Below are 14,673 nucleotides of genomic sequence, written 5' to 3' on the forward strand. Positions count from 1 at the left end.
AGGTTGTAGACTAGAGTTTTTGCTTCAAAAATATGTAAAAAATTATCCTTCCTACTCCATATAAAACAATGGAGAGATTTAAATTTTCTAAGACACTTTTGATCAAGAAACACAGTATGCGTGGAGGCGTGAATCATCATGTATAATGGGTGATTTACACCTGAGAAGACAAAAGAATTGAATAATAATGACCTGAAATGACTTGCATATTAATGAGGCCTTTCAGTCAGGTAGGCTGTGAAAAAACCCTCTGTGATCATGCTGATAACAGGATTAAAGTCCACTCAGGACAAAAAAAAACATGATTTTTGTGATCTCATGCATGCACGTATTATTGCACATGATATGAAGAAAATTTTGTATAGGCCTATGTTAAATTACAGTACCAGTCAAAAGATTGAACACATTGCCATTATGTTTTTAAAAGAAGTCTCAAGTCTCTAACCAAATAATGGTATTCTATTTTAATATACTTTAAAATATAATGTATTTCTGTGATGCAAAGCGTCTGAACATTCCTACCTCTAGGGCATTTCATATAGGCTACTATATTTGTTATATTATAGAGCCTAAATGTTGATGTGCAGTTGACAAACTATACATCATTAAAAAGATCTAAGACTCAAGCTTCACATTTTGACTCTTATATTGACCATAATTTCTTAATATGCTTAAAAGCATACACATTTGGAGAAATATTGATGGATTCTCATATGTTTATATCAATTTTCTATACAGAGGAGTAATATTTATTATTCTATATTTATTGTCATCATTATGAGCGCTGGATGCTGTATTTTTAATTCATACCTGCAGCCGGAGGGCGCTCTGCCCCTTTTGTCCACAAATGCCTCAGTAAAAGAAGAGACATATCATGTGACAATCAAGGAACTAACAGAGGCAAGAGATCGCTAAATATGGCTATTTATATAGACAATAAATACACGATTGAGACGATGTATGCATGTATTGACTGAATTTGCCTCTGAATAGCGCTCGCTCCGAGGGCGTGGCCGCATTAGCGGATAATGAGCTGAATCACGGACTTCTGACATGGCTCTCTTTTCATACAGATTACATAAACACAGAAGGTTTGTTTTCGATTTGACTTACATGTTTTAAAACCTGACATCTTAACGTTTTTTTAGACTTAAGTGTCATTTTTTTGTGATTAGTATTCACTAAGTTACAGTTCATTTTCTGAGAACTATCAGATTGGACTTCGTTCAGAGGGAGACGAGAGATCACGCATCATGTTAGTTTTCTTTATTTTACAAAAAGCACAACATTTTCTTTTTGCACTGAGTGTACACAAATAAAAGAAGATATTCCACAGATTAAAATGGTGTATAACTCTTAATTGTATGTGCAACATTGACAGAGTATTTTGAGTCTCTTTCACACTGATAAGAAAAAAACCACAGTGGTATTGCCGGCGATACCCTCAGACCTCAGAGTGTTAAAAGCATGCACATTTGGAGAAATATTGATGGATTCTTATATATTTATGTCAATTTTCTATACTGAGAAGTAGTATTTATTGTCATCACTATGAGTGCTGGATACTGTGTTTTTAATTCATACTTGCAGCCGGAGGGCGCTCTCTGTGCACATTTAGTCCACAAATTATTCTAAAGAAGAAGAGGACATTTCAGGAATGATGTTTTTAATTCATACTTGCAGCCAGAGGGTGCTCTCTGTACACCTTTAGGCCACAAATTCATATAAAGAAGAAAAGGAACTAGGAACTAACGGCATGTCTTCTACAGATCGCTAACCATGGCTTTAACATCCAAATAAACACTTTTCAAGACAATAAATACACGATTGAGACGATGTATGCATGTATTGACTCTGAATTTGTGTCTGAATAGCGCTGGCTCCGTGGGCATGGCTGCATTAGCGGATAATGAGCTGAATCACAGACTTCTGACATGGCTCTCTTTTCATACAGATTACATAAACACAGAATGTTTGTTTTCGATTTGACTTGCAGGATTTAAAAATTTCATTTCAACGTTTCAACGTTTCTTTAGACGTAAGTGTCATTTTTTTTGTCATTAGTATTCATAAGTTACAGTTCATTTTCTGAGAACTATCAGATTGGACTTCGTTCAGAGGGAGAGGAGAGATCACGCATCATGTTAGTTTTCTTTATTTTACAAAAAGCACAACATTGTGTTTTTACTCTGAGTGTACACAAATAAAAGAAGACATTCTATAGTTTCAATTGATATATTACTTATGTCTCTATGACAAGAAATGACAGAGTATTTTAAGTCTGTTTTGCTGAAATGTGAAAAAAATCCTGCAAAACGCGCCGACGCGTTTACAGACCTCAGGGAGTTATGCCTGCCTGCCTGCCTGCCTGTTTATTGTTTCCTGACCTGTGAACGATATCTGCCTGCCCTGATCCACTGCCTGTATCCTGACTCTAAGTCAGTTTTTGGATTACGCTTTATTGACTGTTGGTTCTCCGTTTACTGTGGGTGTCGCGGAGGAATGCGACACCTCGTCTAGTCATGTAATGGCTGCCGCGCCAGAGGACACTCACAAAATGGCGGCTACCATAATAACAACACCAAGTCAAGTTAGCACTGACTATCCTGAACCAAGTCAAGTCACAGCTGATCTCCATGAACAAAGTCAAGTCACCAATGATCTTCATGAGCCAAGTCAAGTCACAGCAGATCTTCATGAGCAAAGTCAAGTCACCGCTGATCGCCCAGACTCACGTCACGTCTCCACTGATCGCCCAGAGTCACGTCACTGGTCCTGTCCGAGAGCGGAGAGGATTGCGTTCCAGTGTGGCTGATCCACCGCTGACTTCAGCACGAGTGGCTGGCATTCCTAAGCCTCCGCCGGCCGCCTCAAGCCCGCCGACCGCTTCGCTCTCAAGCCAGCCGCCCGCTTCGCACTCAAGCCAGCCGGACGCTTCGCACTCAAGCCAGCCGTCCACTTTGCACTCAAGCCAGCCGGACGCTTCGAATGCAAGCCAGCCGGACGCTTTGCACGCAAGCTCACTGGTTGCAACGCACTCAAGTTCGGCGGTTGCAACGCACTCAAGTTCGGCGGTTGCAACGCACTCAAGTTCGGCGGTTGCAATGCCCTCAAGTTCGGCGGTTGCAACACACTCAAGTTCGTCGGGTGCAACGCACTCAAATTCGTCAGGTGCAACACACTCAAGCTCGCCGGTTGCTATGCATTCAGACTCCCTGGATGCGATGGACAAGATGGCCGCTTCGTCAGTGCCCACGGGCAAGATGGCCGCCCCTTCAGTGTCTGTAAACATCGGGGTCGTTCCAGCCATTGAGTCCGCTCCAGAACCCGCTCCAGCCAGTGAGTCCACTCCAGAATCCGCTCCAGTCCGTGAGTCCGCTCCAGAGCCCGCTCCAGCCCGTGCGCCCACTGCAGCGTCCACAGAGGAGGTGAACACAGAGCCACCGCCTCATCCACGTAAGAGGAAGAAGAGGAGGCTTCTTTCATCCTTCAGGGCTCGGAGGCCTTCCCAGAGCCCGCTGTGAGCCCGGAGACCACTCCAGAGGTCTCTCTTGCTCTGCCCAAGCGTCTTGCCTTGCCGGCGTTACCCAAGCGCCTTGCCCTGCCGGCACCACCCGAGCTCCTTGCCCTGCCAGCGCTGCCCAAGCATCATGCCCTGTCGGCGCCGCCCCAGCTCCTTGCCCTGCCGGCACCAATCAAGCTCCTTGCCCTGCCGGCACCAGCCAAGCTCCTAGCCCACAAGCCCATCACTTCCACCATTGAATCCCCCAAGAAAATTGGGGGGGGGGGGGGGGGGGGGGCGTATGCCTGTGGGTGGGGAACCTGTGGGTGGGTTTACAGGCCCGAACTTCAAAGCCTGTAGATAAAAATAAATGCAGTTACTTGTAATTTTAACTACTTAAATAATTATAAACAACTTTATTAATCACATACCTTTCGAGTTGGGATAACATAAGTGCTCCCTAAATGCAGCATCTTCCACAATGGAAAAGGCTTGGTAGTCCTTGATGACCATGTTCACCAGGGCCTCATTCACCATTTCTTTTTTGGAGTCTATAATGAAATACAATGCTTGTGTATTGTAGGAGCCTAACACATTATTTAAATAAAGATTTTTTTTAAATTATGTATTACCAGACCTGCCAACCTTGGAAAATTTTTTCGAGTACCAGTGTGACTGGATGGGGGGGGGGGGGGGGTCACACTGGTACTCGAAAAAATTTTCCAAGAATGAATTACATTACATTTTTTAATAAACAATTAAAAAATGTAATTTTTTTACATTTTTGATAATACAATACACAAAGCACACAAACCCATCTTCTTTAATCTAATTTTGACTGTTAAAGTTTTTTTTTATTTGACACAATTAAAAATTTTACTACACCTGCTCAAAAGCATTTTTTTAATTCATGATTATTCTTGCATTGCATAATGTGTGCTTATACAAACCACAAGTAAATCACATTCATATATTTAATATGGACAAAATTTTTTGTTTGCAATTTCAAGAAGGCTATATTTACATACAACTAACCTGACAGTTGAGTCGTTCATACAGGTTTTGTAATGAAAACTAGTCTACAATTAAGAAACCCTTAGAAAATAGTAAACATTGAGTTTACATGTGATTCATTTAAAATACTTAATTTATTATTCCAATATCCAAATATGATACTAAATCCCACAGAAAAAAGGGTTTCTATTTGTAGCGTGCTGTCTTTGAATTATAAACAAGACAAACATTCGCTGAATAAAAGGTTAGCCAATACAAACATATTTATAGAAAACAGTTGACAATGAATAGAAAGGACCAATAAGAGCAAACGCATCGAGTATTCAAGAATATCAAGAAGTTAGTCATATAACGAGGGGTTGTGTTAACTAAAGCGTCCGTCATTTACCGAATCTTAAAAACACGGGTGGATAGTTAAAAATCTTTTCTGACAAAAAAAAAATAACACAAGCAAGAACAAATTTTAAACCAAACACGGCAATTTTCATTTTACCTCTCTGTGCGCGCACGCGTTTGTTTATGAGAGAGAGCTCGCGCAGCATTGAGACAACGGTCATGTTAAATACATAAGTAACTAATGTGCTAGTTTTCATACAAAATAAGTAGGCTATGTAACATAATTAGTTACTTTAGTTAGTATTAACGTAATAACGCAACACATGTAGGCTATATATGTTTCTCAACACTGAGAATAAATAAATAAACGCCTGTTTCTCCAGACTCGCGCTTGTCAGTCAGTCACACATCACAACATTTTCATAATCAGCGATTTCAATTTTATTTAGATTTGTTGTTCAACATTACTTGTACATTTTATACTCGTTTACCTTAAGGTGTCAGTCCTCGCTTGAGAATTCAGTCACAGACGGCGGGAGTGGAAGGAGGGATCGAGCGGGATTTTGTATTGCTGTCGATTTGCAGTCTCTTTTTATTGATAGGCTGTACGCATTTGTCGATCATCCCCTCTTGCTATTTAGGGAAATGAACCCAGCGCTCAGATTGGTCGAACTCTTTTGCTGGATTTGAGTACTAGGCGTGCACAGAGGAGTCACCCCCTGCTGAAAAAAACAATAGAAACCATTACAGAAATCCTAATGGTTTCCACTACAAAACCATTACAAACCATCAGCCATTAACCATTAAAACCATTACAAAATGGTTTCCATTACGTAGTGTGTTTTGGGCACATTCCATTAGGATTTATTGGTTTGTATTGGTTTCCATTACAGATTTGTATTGGTCTTTATTTGCAAATATTTAATGGTTCCCATTGTAGTTTTCGTATTGGTTCTAATGGTTCCATTACAAATTTGTATTGGTCTTTATTTGCACATAATGGTTCTTCCCATTGCAGTTTTTGTATTGGTTCTAATGGTTCCATTACAGATTTGTATTGGTCTTTATTTGCAAATATTTAATGGTTCCCATTGCAGTTTTTGTATTGGTTCTAATGGTTCCATTACAAATTTGTATTGGTCTTTATTTGCACATAATGGTTCTTCCCATTGCAGTTTTTGTATTGGTTCTAATGGTTCCATTACAGATTTGTATTGGTCTTTATTTGCAAATATTTAATGGTTCCCATTGTAGTTTTCGTATTGGTTCTAATGGTTCCATTACAAATTTGCATTGGTCTTTATTTGCAAATATTTAATGGTTTCCATTGCAGTTTTTGTATTGGTTCTGATTTGTATGTTTAACTGGTAGCTGTTAATTAGGTCATTGATTAATTAAATAATTTAAATTATTACTACAATTATACACTGGTTTTCTCCTTGTGGCTTAAAAAAAACCGCTCAAGAATATATAATTTTAATTGATATAAACTGCACACCAACTTTTCAATAGCTAACTGTTCAGGTTGTGTTTTGCAAAGAATTAAGAACATGAAACTGAAATCAAAATTATACTTGGATCAAGACCATCTTTTTTACTAAACCCAGCTGGAAATAAACATCTGACAAAAATTATTAACATGATATTTTTTATTATTTAATGTGTAATAGAAATACAAGAACTATGAACTGTGTTTGTGGCTTCACTGTATCCACTGTGGCTGGCTTAGACCTGCAAAAAGGAGGAGAATTCATTAGGACAATGTACCTCTTAAACCACATTACCAGTACATGAGATTATCCATACATTATATATTTATATGGGACTCTCAAAGAAGTTGCAAGAACATAGTTGTTGACACAACTTCATTATTTCATCCAACATATTTGGGTGCACTTTGAGCAGATTCAAGATCTTGAATTTTATCCATTAGTCATGTCAGGTTCATAGCATGACAGTCATCTATTAACCTTCTCCAGTTGTAGGTTAGTGATGTGCGGGTCGTCTCATAACCCGCGAACCCTGCGGGTCGGGTTGGGGCGGGATAAGAAATTGTCCCTTTATTTGCGGGGCGGGTCATTAAAAAACAAAATTAAAAACAAATCCATATGTGTTGTGTGCAATTCCCTATAGCCTATATTAAATGTTTGGGAATATCTATTTTCATATTTTTTTTAGGTTCTTTGATACGGTTACAATATGAAGGCTGTAGCAACGTAACCATTTTGGAAATGAAGCGTAAATGTGAACATCAAAGATTTCTTATGCTGCTGCGCCCTCTATAGGACCAGCGACTAGTCGACGTCAAGCTTAAAGTCCCTGTAAAGCCCTATTAAAGTCTGTGTTCTGAGTATGTCACACCACAGTAAAATGTGTTATTAACCACCCAGCCAAATTTGAATGATTAAAAAAACGGCAAGTAAATTAAATAAATTATCAAAATCTTGAAAAAATTAGCAGTATTCTCTGCTCTCAAACGCTGGGGGCGTGTCCGCTGTCAGCGCTGAAACCACACCCACTCGCGAGAGCTGCCGCCTCAACATATTTGTCTAATCAGTCAAACTCACTGATGCATATAAACAAAAGAATCATGTTAGAGGGTTGCAAAATTTAGTAGTTACTGTGGACCACCTACTAATTAAGCACACAAGGCAACATACACTCATTGGTGGGCATGTACTGCAGACTGTTGTCGAGTCAACAGGTGACGGCGCCGTGAGATGGGAGGATGAAGGCCGAGGCGGGAGATAGTCTGTTCAGCCCCATTCACCAATAACAGCAGATTGTCAGTGAATCCCAGTTGTCTGATGAAAGTTTGTAAAACTCTCCGGTGTAAAATTATCACAGCAGAGACTAATTGAATCCACCCCTTCTTCATATCAAATTTAAATAAGGAGAACAAGCTTCTTTTGTATATTATCGCAACCAGGTAATATGCATTTGTGTGATGAAGGCATTACTAGCTAGCAAAATGTAGGCTGTATAACTAACAGTATTGACACTCGAGATTAAGCGGGCAAGCTGCTGTAGCGTTAGGGGTGGTGCCATGCTTGGTTACTCTAGTGCGTCAGACAGTTATATAGTGTTGGGGTGGGGCCATGCTCGGTTACTCTAGTGCGTCAGACAGATAAGGTGCGTTCACGCGGCCTCGTAATTCCTGTAGTTACGAGATTCTAGCTTGTAAAATGCGTTCACGTCCTCGTAGAAATCGTAATTACAGCTTGTAAGCTGGGAGTTTTCTGAAAGCTCCCACGTGTACCACGTGGCCGCTGTACCACCTGACCGCTGTAGATTCATTTAGGCGTTGATAGTGGTGCCATGGAAACGCATAATTCCCAGTCCAAGGACCAAAAGGACGTGAACAGCTCCGAATATAACGTCACGTGTTGCCATTTCAAGATACCGGTAAATACGAGGTGACGTGAACGCAGCTTTATATAGTGTTGGGGCGGGGCCATGCTCGGTTACTCTAGTGCGTCAGACAGTTATATAGTGTTAGGGGTGGGGCCATGCTCGGTTACTCTAGTGCGTCAGACAGTTATATAGTGTTAGGGGTGGGGCCATGCTCGGTTACTCTAGTGCGTCAGACAGTTATATAGTGTTAGGGGTGGGGCCATGCTCGGTTACTCTAGTGCGTCAGACAGTTATATAGTGTTAGGGGTGGGGCCATGCTCGGTTACTCTAGTGCGTCAGACAGTTATATAGTGTTAGGGGCGTGGCCATGCTCGGTTACTCTAGTGCGTCAGACAGTTATATAGTGTTAGGGGCGTGGCCATGCTCGGTTACTCTAGTGCGTCAGACAGTTAAGCTGCCTTCACGTCTTCAGCGTTTCCATGGCATCACTATCAACGCCTAAATGAATCTACAGCGGTCAGGTGGTACAGCGGCCACGTGGTACATGTGGGAGCTTTCAGAAAACTCCCAGCTTACAAGCTGTAATTACGATCTCTACGAGGACGTGAACGCATTTTACAAGCTAGAATCTCGTAACTACAGGAATTACGAGGCTGCGTGAACGCACCTTTATATAGTGTTAGGGGCGTGGCCATGCTCGAGGGCTCCAGTGCGTCATCGAGCCCCCAGTTTAGCTCCGCCTTTTGTGAAAATGTTCCTGATAATTTACTCACCCCCATGTCATCCAAGATGTTCATGTCTTTCTTTCTTCAGGCGAAAAGAAATTAAGGTTTTTGATGAAAACATTCCAGGATTATTCTCCTTATAGTGGACCCAAATGGTTGAAGGTCAAAATGTCAGTTTCAGTGCAGCTTCAAAGTGTTCTACAGGATCCCAGATGAGAAATAAGGGTCTTATCTAGAGAAACCATAGCTCATTTTCTAAATAAAATTAAAAAGTATATATTTTTTAACCATAAATGCTCATCTTGAACTAGCTCTCTTCTTCACTATTTGAATTCCGGCAGTGTAGACACTGCTAAGTGTATTACTGCCCTCCGCAGGCCAAAGTTTGAACTAACTGTTATATACTATTGAACTAACATATTGTATATAAAAATTAGTTCAAAACTTTGACCTGTGGAGGGCAGTAATACACTTAGCAGTGTCTACACTGCCGGAATTCAAATAGAGAAGAAGAAGAAGAGAGCTTCAGTGCGTTCCAAACGGGATATATCGCCCTCCGAAGGGCACTTCGGAGTGAAAACAATCATGGCCGCCATATTGAAGGGTTGTTCCAAACTGAAGTGCTCAAAACTGACCACTTCAAAGGGCCCTTCGGAATGAAGGATTTCAAAGGGTACAACTGATGGACACTTCGGGCCCCCATGATCCTTTGCACAGGAAAGTTGTTTGACATCACAGAATGGGTACAGGAGGTTAGGAGTTCGATTTTACCTATAAATGTATGTATAGTATTTTTCTGTACTATTGTAATATTTATATGAGTTAGATTTAGTAAATTATTATGGTCAAAACTACAGTGTACTTCAACAAAAATACTTTACAGCTCCCTTTATTAGTCCATTCAAATGTTTCAAATACATAGACACAATATAAAATATGGTGTAATAAACCTAAATAAATAAACTAACGTTAAACAAAGGGCGCCGCTTGCACAATCTACTCCTCCTTGATTGTCTCGTTAAGATGACGCAGAAGTGCGTTCCAAAAAAAGAGGGTTTTTTTTACCCCTACACCCTTCATCCCTTCGAAGCTCTCACTCTGAAGGGGAAACCATCTGAAAGGAATTAGGGCATAGGGATGAGCCCTTCCGAATGGAACGCAGGGCTACTTCAAGATGAGCATTTATGGTTAAAATGTATAACATTTTATTTTATTTTTTAGAAAATGAGTGATGGTTTCTCTAGATAAGACCATTATTTCTTGTATGGGATCGTGTAGAATAATTTGAAGCTGCAATGAAACTAATTTTGACCTTCAACTGTTTGGTGTCCATTGAAGTCTACTATATGGAAAAAAATCCTGGAATGTTTTCATCAAAAACCTTAATTTCTTTTCGACTGAAGAATGAAAGACATGGACATCTTGGATGACATGGGGGTGAGTAAATTATCAGGAGTTAAAAGTGGACTAATCCTTTAAGTGAAAACTCTTACCTGAGAATTTTTACTGCTATTTAGGAGAACTTTTAGTTGTAAGATAAAACATTTCGTGAATACGGCCCCAGGTATATTGGACCAGGTTTGGTGTTAAAGTCTGCAGGACAGTGGTTCTCGAGGGCCAGAGCTGAGATCACCTACAATATGTTATGAACATGACTTTCAGAGAATCAGATTGACTGCTAGATCGATCACTTACAACAGTGGTGTCCAGTCCTGGTCATGGAGGACCAACGTCCTGCAGTATGTAGCTCCAACTTTCTCACACACCTGCCTGTAGTTTCTGGTGATCCTGAAGACCTTCATCAACTGGTTCAGGTCTGCTTAATGGCTGGAGCCACAGTTAATTCTGCAAACAGGACTAGATGGCAATAAATACTGAAAAGAGAGAGGACAAACAAAATTCAATGGTATAAAGCCAGTTCAAAAATTGTATTCATGAATATGTATAATAACATCTGAGAATGTACACCACTGTACTGAAAAATACAGTATTTGCCATTTAAGTGAGGATCATCTCATTTTTAAAAAATGACACCCGAAATATTAACAGATAACATAAGCAAAATCTTCATGAAAATACAGTTATATGATGCAAAGAAAGTTTTTGTAAATGTGCATGACAAATCTACAATGCAAAAACTGAGAATTTGTGACTGAGTCAAACAGTACTTACAGAGCAGAACCAATGAGCTGATTACACACAAGGAAGAGGGAGAAAAAGAAACAAAAATTAATATATCAGTCAAATATTGCTCTGTATGGATGAACGTGCTGATTGAATGTACACATTCAAGAGAAACTATTATATTAATATTTTAGTGATTTATTTCATGGCCTAAATGTTTTACTTCAGTTATATCTTTTCATAATTAATTAAATATTACAGATGGTTGATTTAATTTGACAGTTATCTTTTCGGGTGAATATAGGCCAATGAGTCCTCTCTCTCTCTTTCACTCTCTGTGCACGCGCCAGCTTGTGAGTGAGACAATACGTACAAATTTATTGTAAAATCTGTTATTTTTAGGTCACGATAACATGATAGTAATATGACCGTAGCTTATGTAACGAGATTTAATAAGGGTGTGCAGCTAAGTTATTGTATTTACGTCGCTGTTTAAAACTTTAATACAAAGACACAACTCAGCCCGGCCATCATGGCTAGCTCAGTCGAGCCATCGCGTAAAAACAGCAACGGAAAAACAATAATAAATCAAATTAACACCGAAATGGATGTAAAACAATTCAAAGTAATGAATTAATGCGGTTTTTAAAGTATATTACCTCAGATTACCAGAAAATGAATTGTCCGAGCGGCTAGTCGACCGTTATAACCGTTATAATTTAAACGCAGCAAGCTAAATAATATAACTTAACTTACTCATCAGATAAACCACTAAAGCGGGTGTAATTTAATTCCAATTAATTAATTCATTACCATTTCGACCTGTTACACTAATTTTAATAGAAAACTCAGAAATTACTATAGAAATATAAAAAGCTTACCTGTTTGTGGTACCAGTCCATTCCGGAATGACAGTGCATGGATGCTGTTCCAGCAGTCTCATTGGTTAGAATTAATCACGTGATGTCATATTATTAATAATTTATATTTATTTATTTATTTTTTGCCATTTCAGAAAAATAATATATTAATATTGTGTGTGTGCATTATATATATATATATATATATATATATATATATATATATATATATATATATATATATATATACACTACCGTTCAAAAGTTTGGGGTCAGTAAGATTTTTTAATGTTTTTAAAAGAAGCCTCTTCTGCTCACCAAGGCTGCATTTATTTGATAAAAACAATAAAATAAAAAAATACAGTAATATTGTGAAATATTATGACAATTTAAAATGACTGTTTTCTATTTTAATATATTTGAAACTAATTTATTCTTGTGATCAAAGCTGAATTTTCAGCATCATTGCTCCAGTCTTCAGTGTCACATGATCCTTCAGAAATCAGTCTAATATGATGATTTGATGCTCAAGAAACATTCATTATTATTATCAATGTTGAAAACAGTTGTGTACAATTTTTTTTTTTTAATTCTTCGATGAATAGAAAGTTCAAAAGAACAGCCTTTATTTAAAATAGAATATTTTCTAACATTATAATTGTCTTTACTGTAACTTTTGATCAGTTTAACTCATCCTTGATGAATAAAAGTACTGATTAATTTTATTTCTATCCCCTAAAAATAAAATTAAAATTCTTACTAACCCCAAACTTTTGAACGGTAGTGTTTAATGCTACAAAAGATTTAGATTTCAGACAAATGCTGTTCTTTTGAACTTTCTATTCATCATAGCATCATGAAATAAAAATGTAAATAACTGTTTTCAACATTGATAATAATCATAAATGTTTCTTGAGCATCACATCATCATATTAGATTGATTTCTGAAGGATCATGTGACACTGAAGACTGAAGTAATGATGCTGAAAATTTAGCTTTGATCACAGAATAAATTACACTTTACTGTAAAATGACATAGAAAACAGCTGTTTTAAATTGGAATAATATTTCACAATATTACTGTTTTTGTTTGTATTTTTAATCAAATAAATGCAGGCTTGGTGAGCAGAAGATACTTCTTTTAAAACATTAAAAAATCTTACTGACCCCACACTTTTGAATGGTAGTGTGTGTGTATATATATATATATATATACACACACACACACACACACACACACACAGTTGTCTCAGTCTGACCTTATTGGTCTGGGAGCAGCTACAAACAGGTAAAGACAGTACTTGTCTTACTATCTTGTTGACTGTGAGCAGTTTTAGTTATGGGATGGGCAACTGAATGTAATGACATTGGTGACATTTTACTAGATTGTTAAAAATAGTTTGATTAACCCTGTGCCTTGAGCATTTAATCATAAAATAATGATTTAACTGTGCTGTGAACATGGGGGGTTGCCCACAGTAAACCTGCTATGGGCCCCGGAGCTAAGGGCCCCACATGGGCTAACCAACTGGGGGCCTGTGTGGGTTTTCATGGGGCCCCAAAGAGTTTGCTCTTGCCCACACAGCCCCTCAGAAAACCCACACTTAGTGGGAAAAGGATGAAATCAAATTAAACTTGAGTTCTATGTTGATAAATTAAAATTGATTTCTGGATATCGTTATGTTATTTTTGTACACACGCAAACAAACACGTTCTGCTTTCATGTTTTATGGGGACTTTCCATATACATAATGGTTTTTATACTGTAAAAATTGTATATTCTATCCCCCTACACTAACCCTACCCCTAAACCTACCCATCACAGAAAACATTCTGCATTTGGGAAAATGGGACAAATATGACCTATGAATATGATCTAATATGACCTACATGACTTATATGAATGAACAATTTTGTGTGAATTCTATTAAACAATACATATATTTAACAGTATAATTTCTACATATTACATAAGGATAAGCTTAATACCATTAAACAATTTAAACAATTTAGTTTGTGTGTCATATTTAATCTATTTTGTTGTGTTGCAATAATTGTAAAAATAAATAAATCTGCATCTAACCTAAAAATTGTGTATGTGTACATCATTAAATCAAACTAAAGAAACCACTCAATTTATTGGAGTTCTAATGGTTCATACTGGTGTCGAGTAGATACCAACGTGTAATCTATAGGTTGCCAAAGATGTTCTATTGGTCCTTAATGGTATCCAATAGGCAAAATATGCTACCAATAGAAGGTGGCAAATTACCAATAGAAACCCACTTGGACCATTATATTTTCCATTAAAACCAATACAGGCAAATAAGCAAAACATGCCACCAATAGAAAAAAGCAAATTACCCATACAGACCCACTAGGACCATTACAGTTTCCATTAAAACCAATACAGTTCCCTTTAAAACCATTAAAACCATTACAATTTCTGTAATGGTTTCTATTGTTTTTTTTCAGCAGGGCCGGGTTTTTGCGTAGTATAGAATGACAAATCGTACCAGCGTACTTTGAGGTCAAAATGCGTACCTGGTACGCAAAATGCGTACATGTTGGCAGGTCTGTATTACTTTGAGTACTGTTTGGATTTTCATGCAGTGCTCAATAATGGAGGAGGTGTTATTGCTGTATGTCAGCTCCTTCTGGCACAGCAAGCATTTCACCTTGAAACATGAAAATAATAGACATAAAAGATTATACAGCCATATAGTGAGGGTTATAATTAAAGGATTAGTTCACTTTT

At 38.1% G+C, this 14,673-nt stretch overlaps 1 long non-coding RNA gene across 1 annotated transcript; it reads right to left on the bottom strand.

The window, feature by feature from the left end:
* Nucleotides 1–6,486: 6,486 nt before the first annotated feature.
* On the bottom strand, nucleotides 6,487–11,966 carry LOC125270344. The gene is made up of 4 exons (XR_007185329.1): nucleotides 11,937–11,966; nucleotides 11,104–11,120; nucleotides 10,627–10,805; nucleotides 6,487–6,583 (listed from the first exon to the last, which is right to left on the bottom strand). It is a non-coding gene; the product is annotated as an uncharacterized LOC125270344 (long non-coding RNA).
* Nucleotides 11,967–14,673: the final 2,707 nt, after the last annotated feature.

The sequence above is a fragment of the Megalobrama amblycephala genome, linkage group LG1, assembly GCF_018812025.1.
Source record: "Megalobrama amblycephala isolate DHTTF-2021 linkage group LG1, ASM1881202v1, whole genome shotgun sequence".
NCBI classification, from domain to species: Eukaryota; Metazoa; Chordata; class Actinopteri; order Cypriniformes; family Xenocyprididae; genus Megalobrama; species Megalobrama amblycephala.